Source organism: Dasypus novemcinctus, chromosome 6 (genome assembly GCF_030445035.2).
Source record: "Dasypus novemcinctus isolate mDasNov1 chromosome 6, mDasNov1.1.hap2, whole genome shotgun sequence".
Lineage (NCBI taxonomy): Eukaryota > Metazoa > Chordata > Mammalia > Cingulata > Dasypodidae > Dasypus > Dasypus novemcinctus.
Window position 1 is genome coordinate 48,782,283 of NC_080678.1, and position 20,648 is coordinate 48,802,930.

The 20,648-nt window shown below is 39.3% G+C and overlaps 1 pseudogene; it reads right to left on the bottom strand.

The window, feature by feature from the left end:
- Positions 1–11,865: 11,865 nt before the first annotated feature.
- LOC101430863 (phosphatidylinositol 4,5-bisphosphate 3-kinase catalytic subunit beta isoform-like) lies at positions 11,866–14,183 on the bottom strand (annotated as a pseudogene).
- Between the last annotated feature and the right edge of the window lie 6,465 nt (positions 14,184–20,648).

Sequence of the window (20,648 nt, forward strand, 5' to 3'; positions counted from 1 at the left end):
CCCTTTTTCATCTTATTTTATTTTATTTTATTTATATAATAGGTGCTGCAGGGAGCACTTCACATTTACTGTGTTTCCTCATCCTCCATATCCTCTTTACTGTGTGAATTGATTTTGGCCACCTACACTATCCCCTTTACCCCACATCTTGCTATCCTCCATCATCTACAATCTCTCTTACTTTCCACCTCCCTTTCCTTGGCCCCCAAATTGTCTAACTTTTAATTTCTAATACCTTTGTTCTGTTTTCTGTCTTTTATCCACTCTTGATATTATTGCCTTTCTTTTCTCTTTCCCTCTCTCATGAAAACACTAGCTTTTTAATTCATCTTATATCCCTCCCCATATTCAATTGACTGTCTCATTATAGGTACTCTACTTACTGCTATAACTCTATGCAACTTACATGAGTCTAATATCCATTCTCCCAGATCTCACATTGTTGCTCTGTTAACATTTATTACCAATATTACTTTACACATTTTCTTTTCTTACTCATTTTGCTTTCCCTGGCCTTAATATTTTCCTTCAAAGTGAACTTAGCCAGCAATAAGAAAATAGAGTAAGAAGAACAAAGTGACAAAGAGAAGACATAACACTTACGCAAGAACAACAACTAATTAATCCCCAAGACTAGACAAAGAAGCTTAGGAACTGATTAAACCCGTCAAGATAAATTGATGACCAGACAGCAACAAAAAACTACAAACCAAACCAATAATCAGGAAAACATGGTTGAATGCAATGAACTAAATAAAAACAAGAAAGGGGAGCAGAACATCAGACAAGTAATTAAAGATCTCAAAACATATATTAGAGACCAACTTAATGAAGTAAAGGAAGAGATTAACAATATGAAGAAAACACTTGGAGAGGAATATGCAGACATACACAAAAAAGATAAGAGTTATGATGGGGATGAACACCACAGTTCAAGAAACCAAAAATACACTCTCAGCAAATAGCAGCAGATTAGAAGAGGCAGAGGAAAGAATTAGCGACGTGGAAGACTGTACATCAGAAATCAAACAGATAGTAGAACTGATCGATAAAAAGATAGAAAAAATCCAACTAGGACTTAGGGACCTGAATGACGATGCAAAATGCACAAACATACATATTATAGGCATCCCAGAAGGAGAAGAGAAGGGAAAGGGAACAGAAGGAGTGTTGCAGGAAATAAAGGCTGAAAACTTCCCAAATCTACTGAGAGAGATGGATGTACATGTCTAAGAAGCACAATGCACCCCAAACATCATAAATCCCAACAGGCCCACCCCAAGACATATACTTGTCAAATTATCCAATGCTCAAGACAAAGAGAAAATTCTAAAAGCAGCAAGAGAAAAGAAAACCATCACCTACAAGGGAGGCTCCATAAGATTAAGTGCTGATTTCTCATCTGTAACCATGGAGGCAAGAAGGCAGTGGTATGATATAGTCAAGGTACTAAAAGAAAAAAATTTCCAACTAACAATACTCTACCAAGCTAAACTAGAATCCAAAAATGATGGAGAGTTCAAAATATTCACCGATAAACAGAAATTGAAAGAGTATGCCAACAAGAACCCTGCCCTTCAAGAAATACTAAAGGAGCTCTGCAGGAAGAAAGGAAAAAACAGGAGAGGCAGAGCTGGAGGAGCGTGTAAGAGCAACAAAAAGACAAAAAGAGAAGAAAAAAAAAAAAAAACAAAATATGACAGACACAAGTCCAATCAAAATATGGCTAACAAAAATAATTCCTTGGAAGTAATAACACTAAATGTCAATGGATTAAACTCACCTATCAAAAGATTCAGACTGGGAGATTGGATAAGGAAATATGACCCATCTATATGCTGTCTACAAGAAACACATCTTAGACCCATGGATTCATGGAGTTTGAAAGTGAATGGTTAGAAAACAATCTTACAAGCAAACAATAACCAAAAAAAGGCAAGAGTAGCTATATTAATATCAGACAAAATAGACTTTAAATGCAAAACAATTGTGAGAGACAAAGAAGGATACTACATATTAGTGAAAGGGACAATCTCTCAAGAAGAATGAACAATCATAAATATTTATGCTCCTAACAAGGGCACCTCCAAATACAAGAGGCAAACACTGGAAAAACTAAGTGAAAGAATAGATGCCTCTACAATTATAGTGGGAGATTTTAATACACCACTATCAACTTTGGACAGAACATCTCAAAAGAGAATCACTAAAGAAACAGAAACTTTGAACAGTATATTAGAGGAGCTGGATCTCATAGACATATACAGATCATTACATCTGAATACAGCGGGATAAACATTTTTCTCAAGTGCACATGGATCATTCTCCAAGATAGACCATATGCTAGGCCACAAAGAGAGGCTTAATGAATTCAGAAGGATCAAAATCATACAAAATAATATCTCTGACCACAGTGGAGTGAAGCTAGAAATCTGCAAGGGCCAGAGGGCCAGATTTCACACCAAGATATGGAAATTAAACAGCACACTCTTAGAAAAACAGTGGGTCAAAAAGGAAATCTCAAAAGAAATTAATAACTACCTTGAAACTAATGAAAATGATAACACAACATACCAAAACTCATGGGATACAGCAAAAGCAGTATTGAGAGGGAAATTTATAGCCATAAATTCATACATCAAAAAAGAAGAAAGAGCAAAAATTGAAGAAAAACTACACATTTGGAGGAATTAGTAAAAAAAACAACAAAGTAACCCCACAGGAAGAAGAAAGAAAGAAATAACAAAGATAAGAGAACTAAATGAAATAGAAAATAAGAAAGCACTTGAAAATATAAACAAAACCAAGAGCTGGTTCTTTGAGAAGATCAATAAAATTGACAAACCCTTAGCTAGACTAACAAAGAAAAAGAGAGAGAAGATGCAATTACACAAATTAAGAGATGAGAAAGGAGATATCACCACTGACCCCACAGAAATAAAGACTATCATAAGAGGATAATTTGAAAAACTATATTTCAACAAAAATGACAATTCAGAGGAAATGGACAAATTCTTAGAAACACATAAGCAGCCTATATTGATGAAAGAAGAAGTTGACGATCTCAACAAAACAATCACAAGTAAAGAGATAGAATCAGTCATTAAAAACCTCCCAACTAAGAAGAGCCCAGGGCCAGATGGCTTCACAGGTGAATTCTACAAAACATTCCAGAAAGAACTAACACCAATCCTGTTGAAAATCTTCCAAAAATCAAAACAGAAGGAACATTACCTAACTCATTCTATGATGCCAACATTACCCTAGTACCAAAACCAAACAAAGACACCACAAGAAAGGAAAATTTCAGACCAATTTCTCTAATGAACCTAGATGCAAAAATCCTCAACAAAATACTTGCTAACTGTATTCAACAACACATTAAACGAATTATACACCATGACCACGTGGGATTCATTCTGGGTATGCAAGGATGGATCAACATAAGAAAATCAATCAATGTAATACACCATATAAACAGACTGAAGGAAAAAAATCACGTGACTATATCTATAGATGCAGAAAAAGCATTTGACAAAATACAGCACACTTTCTTGATAAAACACTGCAAAAGATAGGAATACAAGGAAATTTTTTGAACATGATAAAGAGTATATATGGAAAACCCACAGCCAACATCGTTTACAATGGTGAAATCCTAAAATCCTTCCCTCTAAGATCAGGAACAAGATAAGGATGCCCACTCTCACCCCTTCTATTTAACATTGTCTTAGAAGTACTTGCTCAAGCACTGAGGCAAGAACCAGATATAAAAGGCATTCAAATTGGAAAGGAAGAAGTCAGAATTTCATTATTTGCAGATGACATGATCCTATACATAGAAAACCCTGAGAGGTCTACAACAAAGCTTCTAGAACTTGTAAATGAGTTTAGTGAAGTTGCAGGTTATAAGATCAATGCACAAAAATCAGTAGCATTTCTGTACACCAATAATGAGCAAGCTCAGGAGGAAATCAAGAAACAAATACCCATTTACAATAGTCAATAAAAAAATCAAATACCTAGGAATAAATTTAACTAAAGATGCAAAATCTTATACACAGAGAACTACACAAAACTATTCAAGGAAATCAAAGAAGACCTAAATAAATGGAAGAATATTCCCTGTTCATGGATAGGAAGACTAAACATTATTAAGATGTCTTTCCTACCCAAACTGATCTACACATTCAATGCAATCCCAATAAAAATCAACACAGCATTCTTTAAGGAACTAGAAAAACTAACTATGAAATTTATTTGGAAAGGAAAGAGGCCCTGAATAGCCAAAGACATATTGAAAAAGAAAAATGAAATTGGAGGAATCACACTACCTGACTTCAAAACATACTACAAAGCTACAGTAGTGAAAACAGTGTGGTATTGGCACAAGGAGAGACACACAGACCAATGGAACCGAATTGAGAGTTCTGATATAGATCCTCATATATATAGCCATATAATATTCAATAAAGCCACCAAACCCTCTCAACTGGGAGAGAATGGCCTATTCAACAAATGGTGCCTGGAGAACTGGATATCCATATGTAAAAGAACGAAAGAGGATTACCATCTAACACCTTATACAAAAATCAACTCAAGATGGATGAAAGACCTAAATATAAGAGCCAAGACCATAAAGACTTTGGAAAGCAGTGTAAGGAAGCATATAAAAGACCTTGTGATAGGAAATGGCTTCATGAACTTTACACCAAAAGCACGAGCGGCAAAAGAACAAATAGATAAATGGGACCTCCTCAAAATTAAAGCCTTCAATTTTCGGGACTTGGAGTTGTCCTGGGTGGTGCTCCAGGGACAATTGCCAGACATTGTATGTCCTCCCATGGCCCACTGGATGGAACGTGGGAGAGTGTGGGCTATGGTGTGGACCACAGGCCATGGGGTGCAGCAATGCCCAGAGATGTACTCACCAGATGCAATGGATGTGTCATGATGATGGGGGAGAGTGTTACTGTGGGGGGAGTGGTGGGGTGGGGGCGGTGGGGGTGAATGGGGACCTCATATTTTTTTAATGTAATATTTTTAAAAAAATGAATAAATTGAGTAGAATTTGGAAAAATAAAATAAATCACACACACAAAAATTAAAGCCTTCTGCACCTCAAAGGAGTTTGTCAAGAAAGTGAAAAGAGAGCCTACACAATGGGAGAAAATATTTGGTAACCATATATCTGATAGGAGACTTATAACCTGCATATATAAAGAACTCCTATATCTTGAAAATAAAAAGACAACCCACTTAAAAAATGGGGAAAAGATTTAAACAGACACTTCCCCAAAGAAGAAATACAAATGGTTAAAAAGCACATGAAAAAATGCTCCAAATCTCTAGCTATCAGGGAAATGCCAATCAAAACTGCAATGAGATACCATCTTACTCCCATAAGATCGGCAGCTATGAAAAAAACAGAAGACTACAAATGCTGGAGAGCATGTGGAGGAATGGGAACACTCATCCACTGCTGATGGGAATGCAGAAGGATCCAACCATTCTGGAGGACAGTTTGGTGGTTTCTCAAAAAACTAACCATAGATTTGCCATATGACTGAGCAATTCTACTTCTGGGTATATACCCAATAGAACTGAAAACAAGGACACAAACCGATATATGCACACCAATTTCAAAGCAGCATTGTTCACTATTGCCAAAAGTTGGAATCAACCCAAATGCCCATCAACAGATGAATGGATAAATACAATGTGGTATATACATACAATGGAATACTACTTGGCTTTAAGAACAAATACACTACAAGCACACATGATAACATGGATGAATCTTGAGAACCTTATGTTGAGTGAAGCAACCCAGGCATTGAAGGACAAATACTACATGACCTCAATGATATGAATTAAGTAAACCAAGCTGCCTCAGAGAGCTAGAGACTGGATGATAGGCTTACAGGAAATCGGGGGTAGAGGAAGGATGTAAGCTAACACCTACATGGGTGAAATCTATGATAAGCTGGAGGTAAGTGTATGTACAAGGAAGGGATAAAATAGGGGCATAGGGTTACCTTTGGGTGCGGCTTTGTGGGCTTGAGGGGGGCTAGGGATGGGAGGATGGGTAATATTGCCCAAGAAATTGGGGGAGGGTGGGGCAACATACGAACATAGGAGATTGTCAGGGATTTGGTTGAGAGAATAATGCTGTGAAAACCTTTTCAAAAATATAATAAGGAAAGTTACCTGTTTAAGATGCTTAAAGGGGATAATTTGACACAGGACAGGCTCCTAGGGAATATGTGAATGCTCATTTTGTCTAAATGGGTTATATCATTGGATAGAGACCCATATAATGAGAGTGAAGGTATATCCACATCCTGGGGAGGAATGATGCCCTCAATTAGAGGGAACTGTATCTCTCAAGAGAAATGGTGGCTCCCAGTGCATTAGGACAGTTGAGCATGTCAAGCCCTCAACATTGCTGCAAGTATCTTTGAACATGGCCCTTCAAACAATGAAGATTGACGGTCACTGTGGGCCCTAAGAGGAGGGGAAAGATGTATTGAATAGATGGAACCAATGTAACTGTGTGGGCGATAGAAGTGTTTCACAAGAGTACACAAGGATGGATATAAGACATGTAAAATAACACCAAAAATATATAGGGGCTGTTAGCTTAAATGTAAATCATAATGTAAAACATAAGATAACTAAAAATTTAGAAAATTGTATAGTCTAAAATATAAACCACAATGTAAACACAAATGTTACCTTGTTTGAAAACTATTGTCTCAATATCTGTACATCAGTTTCAGTAAATATAGTATGAATATGTAAAAAGATTATTGCTGTGGAAGGGAAAAGGTTTTATGTTGGCTATGTGGGACTACTGTATATTATATATATGAAGTACTGTGATCTAAAACTCTTGTGAAGATAAGCTTAATAATTAGAAAAAAGAAAAGAAAAAGATAGGATATAGAATTTTTCCAAATTAATATGTATTCTATATCTAACCTTTAAACTCATCGCTATATTCCGTTTTACTACTAAGGGAAGCTGGCAATATATTAGGCTTCACTTTTCAGGAAGTTTTGGATCACAGAGAGGTTCAACAATGGCAGCAGAGGAATACTGGTGTGGGATGTTATTAACAGGGGACCCATGGTTGGCAGGGAGTTCTACAGGGCATATATCCAGGGTACATAAAAATGTTTGGATATTTTCATAATGGAAACAATTAAAACAACAATTGAGGGAGTGCTGAGTTCCTAGCCAGGGGAGCTCTATCACAGTCCCTAAAGAACAGCAACAATCCCCCAAGTGCAATGGCAAAGACCAAAAAAGAAGGAAGGTCCAACAATTGAGCCCTTGATACTAATGAATATGTTTGTGAGCCTGTGCACCTGAAATAAGAACAAGGCCTAGAGCTGCAGGGTAACTAAGAGTTACCTCCTGAGAGCCTCCATCTTGCTCAAATGTGGCCAGTCTTGAAGCTAAACTCAGCATGTAAATGCATTGCCCTCCCCCCAGCATGGGACATGACCCCCAGGGATGAGCCTCCCTGGCGCCAAGGGATTACTACCAAGTACCAGCTGACGATGTAACTAGAAAAGGACCTCGAATAAAAGGTTCAACTCAGACCAGCAGAATATTAGTCTACATATAATAACAGGAGTTAAAAATGCTTTTTGACCTGAATCAAGGGGGAAATGGAAAGGACAAATGAGTTTATATGGCTATGAGTCTCCAAAAAAGAGCCAGGAGGTTATCAGAGGGGTCACCCTTATGTACACCTCAGCAGAGTCCCAGAGACAGATAAAGTAGATACAACCCCGGGTATTGGTTCTTCTGAGGGCTACAGAGACCCACAGGTTCTATGGTCATGGCAGATGGAGTTCAGTGCCATGTTAGTTGGCCCTTCTTTGGAGTTTGTGTTTCTGTGTGATGGAGCTGGACTCAGATGTGATCTTTTTTCACAAGGCTTTCCTGTTACTTTACCAGAATTGTAGTTGGTGCAGGGGTTTAATATATACCCAGGGGATCTGAATCTCTGGACTGACCATATGATAGCCAGGCCCTGAGCCTCAGCAGACTTCAGCTCCTACACTCTGGTTTGTTGGACTTACCCCACTCAGCTAACATGGAGTTGAAGAAGGTCAACCACCACGCCATGGAGCCAAGAGTGCCTACAACTGAAAGCAGGAGGATTGTATCAAGCATCCATGTGGACTCTAAGCCCCCTCTTGATATAGATGTGGAGTGGACACAACCAATCCAAGGTCTATAGGATGGAAGAATAAAATATGAATTAGAGTGGACTTACTGATATTCTATTCATGAACTATTGTGATTAGTAATCGAAGAAAACATGGCATTGGTGTGGAGAAAGTGGTCATGGTGGCTGCTGGGGGTAAGGAGTGGGAGGAAGAGAAGAGATTAGTGTGGGCGTTTTTGGGACTTGGAGTTGTCCTGGTTGGGGCTGCAGGGACAGTTACCAGACATAGTATGTCCTCCCATGGCCCACTGGGTGGACTGTGGGAGAGTGTGGGCTATGATGTGGACCACTGACCATGAAGGTGCAGCGGTGCTCAGAGATGCATTCATCAAATGCAATGAATGTCTCATGATGATGGAGGAGAATGTTGCTATGGGGGGAGGAGTGGAGTGAGGGGGATGGGGGGTATATGGGGACCTCATTTTTTTTAATGTAATATTTAAAAAATGAATAAAGACAAAAAAAAGAACATAATTTTCTGGGGTCCATATAGCTTCAAACATATCAATAAAAACAGAAAAGCAAAAAACTAGAGCTGTTCACAATTAATGAGTAAATCTCATAAATGTAATTTTGCACAAAATCTTACAAAAAGGATACATATTTTATTCCACGTATATAAAGTTCAAAGCAGGGAAACGGACTTGGCGCAGTGGTTAGGGCGTCTGTCTACCACATGGGAGGTCCGCGGTTCAAACCCCAGCCTCCTTGACCCATGTGGAGCTGGCCCATGTGCAGTGCTGATGCGCGCAAGGAGTGCCTCGTCACGCAGGGGTGTCCCCCGCATAAGGGACCCCCACGCGCAAGGAGTGCACCCCATAAGGAGAGCCGCCCAGCGCGAAAGAAAGTGCAGCCTGCCCAGGAATGGCGCCGCCCACACTTCCCGTGTCGCTGATGACAACAGAAGCGGACAAAGAAACAAGACGCAGCAAATAGACACAGAGAACAGACAACCAGGGGAGGGGGAGAATTAAATATAAATAAATAAATAGATCTTTAAAAAAAAATAAAATAAAATAAAGTTCAAAGCAGGCAAAACTAATCTATGCTATAGAAATCAAGATACTACTAGAGAGAGGCAAAAAGGGGTAATGTCATTTTTACCCTGAATTGTCATTATATAGGTGTGTTCACTTTATGACAATTGATTGAGCTGTATACTTTTTTGTGCACTTCAATGACAAAAAGGTAAAACAAAAGAGAAAATTAAAAAATAGTTCTATTAGAATCAAATCTTCCTTGTGTTTTTCACCTCTTATATAGGGAAGTTTTAATTGATGAGTGGCTACCAGCAGCGTGCCTCAAACTTGAATGTACACAGGAATCACCTGGGGATCTTATTAAAAGTCAGATTCTGTCCCGCAATCTGCTGCTGGGGCTCAACATTCTGCATTTCTAGCAAATCGCTCCCAGGTGATGCCCATGCTGCTGATCCGCCGAACACACTATGAGAAGCGAGGACTTAGGACAGTGTTTCTCAAACTTTGTTCCACAAACAGTAGTGTTTTGCAAATTGTTAATAGATGCTATTAATACAATTAAAATTTAATAAAAATGTAGTTTTAAAATACAATACTAAGGTGTAATACTAAGAACTTTTAGGCCTTTTACTTATTTTGTGATGATTTATCTTTAAAAATAAGTGTACCTAACCTGAGAATAATAGGAAATGTTTATAAATTGTTATGTGCCAGGTGCTACAGTGTATCTCATTTAAATCCAGAAGACCATGGCAGAAAGTGGCAGGAAAGATCATGTGATGATGGACACAAGATGTTTGGCATCTTGATGGATAAGTAGCACGAAGCAAATGGCCAACGAGTTTTTTTGTTCTAAAGGGCCAGATGGTAAATATTTAGTCTTGGCAGACCATAGAGTCTCTGTAATACTGTCACAACTACTCAACTCTGCCTTTATAATGTGAAAGCAACTATATATACATAAATGAATGAAGTGGTAATACATAAATTAACAGGGATGGATATAGTCCAATCAACTTTCTTGACAAATACAGTTGGCAGGTCTTAGTTCTGACCCCTGGTCTATTAGATTTTCAGTTAGTGACATGCATCTTGTCTTAACATTTCTATGTATTTTATCCTAGAAAATATTTTTAAATCTCTAATTAGTTTTCTATTAAAAATTAAAATGAGTTTTAATTTTTAACTGCCTAATGCTGTATCTCAATACAAGGCCCATTTGGTATTATATATAGTTTTATGTTCTTGGTACACATGAAAAGATTTACCAGAGAAAATAAAAAGTGTGTTTTAGAACTAAAAGACCAAACTGATCCAACTTTTAGCTAACTATTTAAAAAGAAATCATGTTTATAATGTGTACAATTAATTCGACTAGGCTATGTTAGCTCAAGCCTTTAGTTCAAAAACTAAAATAAAGGCTCCCGTTTATGAAAGCTTAGTCTGCTTGGCCATGAAACACATCTAAGGAAAGCCTAAATTTCCTTAATGAATTTCACATTTTGGGTAACTAGGACTCTATTGTGTGTGTGAAACTCCAAGGTAGTGTTCAGATATTGGGTCAAAGGTCCTAGTCACCTATAATTACTGAAGGACTTGAAGCAAATTAGCCAGTAAGAAAAACACCAGTCCAGTGCCCAGTCTAGTCACTCTTTGTGATTTGACCAAAGCAGATATATTGTCAGCCTTGATGCTTTACAAAATATGTGGAGAGAAAGGAAGATAAAGTTGCAATTATGGCTGCAGTGACTGTTGAAGAGAGCAAATAAGAGCTACTGGGCTTCTATCATGCTCCAAACAGGGAAGCCAGGCAGCTGGGGGAGGGGGGGGCAGGCGGACACACAACTTGAAAGGGTAGATCAGAGTAATCAGAACATTACATTCATCTGTTCCTTCTTCTGACTGAGATTAAAAGAGACTCAGGTCAGTGAGAACCATCAGTATAGTGGACTGTGACTTTACAAATGCTAGTATAATTAGACCAAGTGATGAACAAACCTCTTGAAATCCATAGGGACCAAACATAATAGGACTGTTTAGCATGCCCACAAATATTACTATTACCCTGAATTTCTTTGACGCTATTACCTTGATCCCCCCCCCACAGGTTTAAAACATTTCTTTTGAGAAATAATCATAATTTCAAATCTATCATAATTTTTAACTTACAAAATTTTTAAATGGAAGGAGGATAGCTTTCTTTTAAGGCTCATTTGGAAAATAAGAACAGCCACCAGCCCCAAGGTGTGGATAAGTTGGCTGAGGGATAACACTTGGTCACAATATTGAAAAGAAGTATTTACACCTTTCTGTAAAAGTACCAAAGACATCTGAAAGAAAAAAATAAAAGGACAGAGAAAACAACTCTAGTAGCATTCCTTGGTGTGCAAAGTCTTCAGGAAATGATTATCCATAATGACAATTTTCATTATGAGTCTTGGTCAAGCATGCAGAAAGGAGGGGTGGTCGTCAGAGATTACTCAGATTAGGTTCGGTGGAATACCTTGTTCTTATTTTAACTCTGAGTTCCAGGATTCCATTCCTTTTGTAATATCCCTGGCAGATTCATCTTCAATGTAGTGCAAATACAAAAGAAAAGTTAATGAAACCAACAAATACATTAGAAGCAAAGGTTGATCATTAAGATTTGTAGTCTTTGTGAACACTGTGGGCCATCCAGTTCACTTTAGTAGTCCAGCTTCCCTGAGCGCCTTGTCAAATTTTTGCTTAAATTGTTTAAGTACTTCTTCTTCACTCTTCCCCAAGGCAAGAGTATCCTTGAGACACTGTATATCCTTAACTGATGTGAGCTCAGGAAGCCCTGCAATCAACATCAGTGCAAACAGAGTGATGAAGAGATTTCCATGTGGCCATTAAATCAGACATGCATCCTCACAACACTGGGGGAAATGGTCAAACTTTTCCATGTCTCTTTGTTAAATGACATGAATGAATTCATAGGTAAGAATAAAAGGCACTCGACTTTTTTTCAAAAGATTTATTCAATTATCTTCCTCCCCTCCACACACCACCCCCCCATGCTGTCTGCTCTCTGTGTCCATTCACTGTGTGTTCTTCTGTGTCTGCTTGTGTTCTCTTTAGGCAGCACCAGGAACCAATCCTGGAATCTTCCAGAGTGGGAGAGAGATGCTCAATCTCTTGAGCTACCTCAGCTCCCTGGTCTGTGGTGTCTCTTATTGTCTCTCCTCTATGTCTCTTTTTGTTGCATCATCTTGACTTTTCCAACTCTCTGCTTGGGCCAGCTTGCCATGCGGGCCGGCCCTCCTCCACCAAGCAGGACTTGTGCATGGGCCAGCACTCCAGGCGAACCAGCTCGCCGCATGGGCCAGCTTGCCTTCACCAGGAGGCCCTGGGAATCGAACCCTGGACCTCCCATATGGTAGAAGGGAGCCCAATTGCTTGAGCCACATCTGCTTCCTGACTTGCTCCATTTTAATACCAAATTTAGACTCGAAATTTCCCGGAATATGTTTAAATTAGTGGAAGAGTTGACCAGTTTTCTTGACCAGGATGTTGTCACTATGCCTGTCACCAAACCCAAGGGCATAAGAAGCTACACAGCAGCCAGCACAGAAAAGAGTAAACTCCTCAGTGGCTTGGTCAAGATTGTCCCCAGAACCGTATTCTGTAAGCCCGTTGAAAAGGGTCAGCTGAAGGCTGCTGCAGCAGTCACATTGCTACTGTTCAGCTGAATATTGGCAGTTGTTTCAGAGGTCCTCACAACTTTCATGAGGCCCGAGCGATCTCCTGTTGCCAAGCAACCATAAGGTAGCATCTGAAGATCAGACCCGTTTCTTTCCAGAGTGAATCCATCAAGCATAGCATTTGGAGTATTAACATATCCTGATGTAAGTCATTTCCATTTTTTAAAAATCATTCCTACTGAATTCTCACTGAACACCAGATTATTATATGCCAGCCACAAAACCTTCATTTTGGAATCCATGTATTTGTACTTTTTGACATAGAGTTCTGAGAGGATGACACATGGGTTCAGAGGTGACTGTAGGTCAGAGAAAGCTTCTGGGTAAACATTCTGTTTTAATAGGTATGCATAGCTGCCCTTCCCTTTGGTTCTGTTCAGCTTCATTGCATTCAGTTTGACTAAACTCCTTAAATGTTTTTAATTTATTGAGTGCTTCAGACTGCTTGGAAAGCACTTCCATGTGGCCTGTGCTTCCCCAGCAGTATGCTTCAAGGATGACATGAAATTGTACTGGAGACAGCAGGAATGTGCACTTCTGACCTAAGATGACATAATAGAAACTGCCCTATCTGATTAGCAAGAGCTCTTATAGGAATCGAGAGAAGGCAGAATCAAGAAAAGGCTCTTATTTTTAAACTTGCATCAGCTGTAATAGGTATTGAGAGAGTTCTCCATCACTCATCTGTCACAGGCAGCTCACAGCATATTCTTGCACATACTTGTCTGGATAGTTGAAATCCAGAATACAGGGCTGGGGTGGAGGTGGGGGGCGCAGATGGCAGTTTGGGCCATATCTGAAGTGCCTGAAGCTGAGCAACATCCTCAAGTTTATTCCACTTGATAGACAGCAGTAATTTTGGCAATGACTGTGGAAAATTCTCTCTGCCATCTTGTCACAAAGTTCAAGTTAAGATCCATTTCATTTTCACACAGTTGAGATAAGGAATCCCTGTCCAAGATTTCTTTCAGTACAGCAAGAAATTTTTTTCACCTCAACTTGATATATTAGCACAATCACTGCTTGCAATCTCAGCTGCCTTTTCAATAATCGTATAGAAGGGAGGATAATAATAATGTTGCTTTTTATTCTTTGGGAATTTAATATGCAAGGCTGCTACATTTTCAGTATATGGATTTGTCTGAATAGTTCCCATTGAATTCAACATTTCTTCAGGTTCATAGGAAATGAAGACTAGCTGTGCAACATTACATGTCCAGATCTCAGCAGTCCTTTAAAGTAAAAAAATTATCGTATTTGCCTATATTAGAGGATAATGCATTTTCCAGCTTTCCTTATGGTCTGATACTTAGAGGGGTTAATAGCTGTAGTTTACTTCTTTATCCAAAACTGCATAAACAGCAAAACATAATGGAGCCATCCTTGGCAGCTCACAAATATTAATATCAAATTCCAATGATTCATTCCAAATGTGGCAATTATTTTCCTGATATCTCTGAGCTTCCAACAGCTTTACAAAGAAACTCAGTACCATGAAAGTGACCAGACTTGACAAGAACTTTTATAGCCTCTTCTGTTTTAAGTTTATTTCCCTTAACCAAGATAGTTTCTTTCATGGTTATCCAGATGTGGAATTCTCAACTCTCCGTGTTGGACTTCCACTTTTTCAGACCAGCGGCTGCTGGAGTCCTCTGAGGACTCGGGGTTGGGGAGCCCTCCCACCTCGAGTGTTGATGTTCCTAAATGCAGCAAGTCATGAGAGAAACTAGTTTCCCTGAGACATCAATGACTGCAAGGGGTATATACTGGAAATAGTTTTGCTCATCCAAGGTTTGTCAAAGTCAAAATGGGAAATAAGCAAAGCTCTGAAGTAAAGGAAAATGTAAATTGTATTTTAAAGCATTGGGAACAATTTGGATATAAGCCAATAATTAAAAGGAATGAAATTCTTGTGCAAAACTGCACGGTCACAGTGCAGATTAATTAGAAATAGCCTTTAAAGAGATCTTTTACAGTGAAACTTAATTTGTAAGAGAATGAAAATTACAAGAAACATTAGTGAGTTTTGTGTTTGTGTCTCTCTATTTGTGCCTGCCTATTTGTTTAGTGTATATCTTCATACATTGGGATGGTAACATCAAATTAACAAATGAAAATTCTTAAAAGAGCTCTATTCAAATTGTTAAAAATTAATTATTCACTTATATATGTGAATAAATATTCCTGGAACCCAAATCGGGCTAGGCAGGATGGAAAGGCCATATAGAAATCTGAATATAGAAACTATTGGGAAAGGGAGAAAGGTTTTCCTAAGCTCTGTGACCTACCCAGCCCCCAGGGCCTTCTCTTTGCAAGAACTATGAGGGAAGGGCTAGGCATAGCAGATTAAAACTCTATCTGGAAATGTAACCTATGGACTATGGTTGGTGGTAATAGTCTGATGATATTATCTCATAATCTGTAACAAATTGTCCACTACAATGTGGTGTGTTGGTGAAGGGGTGCTGTAAGGGAATTCTACACATGTGCATGATTGTTTTTTAGTTCACAACCTCTGTAATAAAAAAATATTTTTAAAAAATAGGGTGGGCTGGGGGAAAAATACACCAAATGTAAGGTAGGGACTGTAGTTAGTAGTAATATTTTGATGATGCTCTTGCATAGCTTGTAACAAATGTGTCACAACAATGCAGGGTGTTGGTGGAGGGGTGATGTATAGAACCCCTGTATGATGTTATGTGTGTTTATTTTGTAAGTTCACAACTTTTACTGTACACTTATTGTTTATGCATGTTCATGAATGAATGCTATACTTCAATAAAAATACATTTAAAAAAATAACAACTCTATCCAGGAGTAGATGTGGCTCAAATGACCGAGTGCCTGTTTCTTACATGGGAGGTCCCAGGTTTGGTTCCTGGTGCCTCTTAAAAAAAACAGAAACAAATAACAAGCAAGCAAACAAACAAACAAAAAAAAAAAAAAACAACTCAGGGGAGCCAATGTGGCTCAATGGTTGAGTGCCAGCTTCCCATTTATGAGGTCCCAAGTTAGTTCCCAGCCCTAGTTCCTAAAACAACAACAACAAACCCACAACAAACCAATAAAAGAAGCAACAAAACAAACTCTGTCTTCTAGGTCAGGGAATTAAGAGTCAGTTTGTCCTGTAATTTCCCAAATTATATCTTTTAACAACCTTAAAATATGGGTCATTAATAATCCTATTACCAAATTTCAGTAAGTGAAGGAAAAGTCCTTGAAAGCTATGGAAAGGTCTTTTCTAAATTATGATTAAAGTAAATTAAACAATTATAATTATTCTAGATCCTAGCAGTCAGTATGCTTTTAAAGTAAGAGACAGATTTCAATATCATAAAACTCTTGTGCATTCAAACCAGGCCTTCAGTACACTGCATGGTGCCTCTCCATTTGAGTTATTGGCTCGGTTGTTCACTGAGCCCTAAAACAATAAATGTATCTACCACAGCCTTAGACATAAACTCACAAAGACAGTAAAGGAAAAAAGACAAGCATATGGCAAACAGAATAAAAACTGTATTTGTATTAATCAGCCAAAGGGGTGCTGATGCAAAGTACCAGAAATCTGTTGGCTTTCATAAAGAGTATTTATTTGGGGTAAAAGCTTACAGTTGAAAGGTCCTAAAGAGTCCAACTCAAGGCTACTTCCTCACCAAAGTCTGTTGCCATGTGTTGAAACAAGATGGCAGCAATATCTGTGAGGGTTCAGCCTTCCTTTTTCCTCTTAAGGCTCTGTAGGCCCTGTTTCTTCACATTTCAGCTGTAGGCTGGAGGGCTCATTTCTTTCCAGGCTCAGCTGCTCTGTTGCCTTGACAAGGTCAGCTGTACACTATCAGGTGAATGGCCCATCTTTCCTCCTGGGTCACAAGATCAAAATTCATTCCTCTTCTGTGTCTGTGGAGCTCTCCCTATTCCTCCGTGTATTTCATCTTCTGCCTTCTTGTTTGAGTATCCATTTATATAGCCCACTAAGGGGGCAGGGACTCAACCCTGGACACCCTAATGATGTGATTGACTCAGAGCCCTAATCTTGATTTAATCAAGTAAATGCAAAGCCTTTGAATTCAAATCAATCAAAGGGTATCTCACCCAGAGGAACAGACCAGTTTACAAACATAATCAATATCTCTTTTTGGAATTCATAAATAATATCAAACTGCCACAGGAACTAAGGTTGACTTTATGGAACCAGTGCTTACAAAAACCTCTTGGAAAAACTGGTTTAGTACCTGGCTCCCTTGTTCCCAGCCTTAGAGGTCATCAAAGAAGGTCCTTTCTGGCAGGAATAGGAACCATATGACACTTTGATCATCTTGAAAAAAAAAGGAATTCACCCAAATCTATAGGTACTGCAGGTGAAATCTTGGTTTGGCTTCCTACCCTCAAGAGGCTTTTAAAAGTCCTATCAGAGGGAAGTGGCTGTGGCTCAATCAGTTGGGCTCCCATTTACCACATGGGAGGCCTTGGGTTTGTGTCCCAGGGCCTCCTTGGGAAGGCAGGCTCACCTGTATGCTGCAGACAGCAGCCGGCCCAGGCGCCGCGCAGTGCTGCCAGTCTGCAAGTGCCACAGAGTGCTGCTGGCCTGCAAATGCTGAGGAGAGCTGACTCAGGAAGGTGATGCAACAACAACAACAAAAAAAAAAAAAAAGGAAGAAAAGCAAAAATGCACAAGAATGCACAGTGAATGAACACAGAGAGCAGACAGCAGGCAAGCTGCAAGGGGGTGTGTGTGGAAATAAATAAAAATAAATAAAGACACAGAAGAACACACAGTGAATGGACACAGAGAGCAGACAGCAAGCAAAAACCACAAGGGGGGCGGGGGGTGGATGAAAGGAAAAAAAAGTCCTATCAGAGGTTTCTTATAAAACTTCCAGGAACACAAAATTTAAAATGTCTGTAAAGTAAATCACCATTCTTGCTGCACCTGTATACATAATCAGGCTAAATCTAATGAAACCAGCCTTATTTTATGATCAAAAGGAGGGTGAATAGAGAGAGAAATTTTGATTCCAATAGAAAATCACAGCACATTCCTGTGGGTTATGAGATTCTGCTACTGTTCATTATCTGAGCTATTTTGCACCCTGTGGTGGCTTAGAACTATGTACCCAAGAAAAACATGTTCTTAATCTTAATCCATTCCTGTGGATATGAACCCACTGTAGGTAGGACCTTTTAATAAAGTTAATGTGTGGCTCAACTTAATTGGGATGGGTTTTAACTCTTTACTGGAGTCCTTTATCGGCAGAATGAAATTCAGACATACAGAAAAAGCCACGGGAAGAGGCCCAGAGGTCAACAGAACCCAGAGAAGCCAGGAAAGGCTGCCATGTGCATTGCCATTTGATAAAAAAGCCAAGGACAGTGGCACCAGACTTGGCCCAGTGGTTAGGGCATCCGTCTATCACATGGGAGGTCCACGGTTCAAACCCCAGGCCTCCTTGACCCGTGTGGAGCTGGCCCATGCGCGGTGCTGATGTGGGTAAGGAGTGCCATGCCACGCAGGGGTGTCCCCCGCATAGGGGCGCCCCACGCACAAGGAGTGCGTCCCGTAAGGAGAGCCACCCAGCGTGAAAAAAGTGCAGCCTGCCCAGGAATGGCGCCGCACACACGGAGAGATGACACAGCAAGATGACGCAACAAAAAGAAACACAGATTCCCATGCTGCTGACAACAACAGAAGTGGACAAAGAAGATGCAGCAAATAGACACAGAGAAACGACAACTGGGGTCGGCGGGGGGAAGGGGAGAGAAATAAATAAATAAATAAATCTTAAAAAAAAAAAAAAGCCAAGGACAAAGGATTGCTTGTAGCCAGCAATGCCACAGTTTTCTAGGAGAAAGCATTGCCTTGATGATGCCTTGATTTTGGACTTCTACTAGCCTCAAAAGTGTGAGCCAAAAAATCCCCGTTGTTTAAGACAACCTACTGCATGTTATTTGTTTTAGCAACCAGAAAACTAAAACACGCCCACTTTGTAAACTGCAAATAACTGCATAGTTTTGTTGTCTACCTGCAAATTAGATGGCATCCAGTTACCTTGCATATATTATCTACCATAAGTGCCAGTTGGAAAGCTAACAGGATTTTTTGTACATTGGGTCTCAAACCAACAGAGTGGTACTGTTACTGGATTTCATTTAGGTCCTTTGACTATGCTGCAGAAATAATTTCAAGAGCATGTCAGATGAGTTAGGCCAGTAATTTATTCAGGTAGGGAGGGAAGAGAAATGGGAGAAAATAACAGATCAGGGGGCCCAGGTAGAGAGGAAGGGGGTGAAAAGTGATAAAGAGGGCTGATTTACAGGCTATAATTTACCATTATAGGTTATAAATCTGCATGGTGATGCAAGTGGAGAAGGCGGCCAGAGTCGGGGCCCAGAGGCTAGAGAGCGAACTAAGGCCAGGTGCCACTTTTTGAACTGTTAATTATCCCACCCCTTTGCTAATGGCAGGGGAGGAGTTCCAGCTGTTCACCATTTTGATTACTTATTTCTCCCATCAATCTCCCAGGAAAGCCCAATGATAAAGTCGCTGGGGAATATCTGGGGCTCCTGGTTTCCAGAGGAAGTCTTCTTCTGAGTGGGAGAATCTTGGGGAGTGCTTCCAGCAGCCATCTTGGGGTTACTGATGTCCACGTGGACTTCTTGCCAGGTTCCAGATCCGTCTATTGATTCCCTTTCTTACTAGCCTGCTTCAGGAATATCTCAAATCCCTTGATCAATGGTTTTAAAGCAAATGCCATGAAATAGTTCATCTTGGCTTCTCTGCTACTTGGCAAGGCACACGCCTTCTCTCCCATGTTTTGTTGATTTCAGCTTCTTACTTCCTTGGCTTTCTCTCTTGCTCTCTGTGAATACAGTCCCTTTACAAAGGACTCCAGTAATAGGATTAAGTCCCATCCTGACTGAGGTGGGTCATAACTTAACTGAAGTAGCCTTATCAAAAGATTCAACTTACAATGTGTTTATACCCACAGGAAGGGATTAACATCAAGAACATGTTTTTCTGGGGTACATACAACTTCAAACCACCCACACTGACCATAATATAGGGTTTTATTCTTTCATGTGCACCATCATACCTTCCCTAGGAAGATAAGACATGGACCGAAGTTATAAATATATCCAAGGTTATGTAACAGAGCTTTAACACCACTCTAAACACAATTTAGGCCTTCCATGCTGAAGTTGACAGCTTAGTATCAGCGGTCTTGCAAAACAGATGACTTGCTGATACCATGACTGCCCATAAATAATGTTGCTTTTATATTTAATAATCTGGTACATTGATAAATAACCTAAATATTTTAAAGGACCAAGTTAAGGCATTTCATGATATCAGGCTCAAACATTTCAATGGACAGATCTATTTCTTAACTTAGGTTCTTGGTTTAGTGAAATATGGGGACAAAGTAGTACACTTTAAATTTTTATTTTTTGTTATAGAAACTGTTATTCATGATTCTGTTCAAATTCCTTGTCATAATCAAGACAGATGGATGCTTTTAAGACAGCTAATCAAAAGGAAAATGAGAAGTGGGACTAACTCTAGTGAACCAAGACTAAAAATAAAGATAATAGACTCTCTGACTAGTAGAGAGAGCTGTACCCATAATCCACTCAACTAAGTAAGTAACCCCACTCTAACTCCAAGGGTCTTTTTTTTTTAAGATTTATTTTTTTTACACCCCC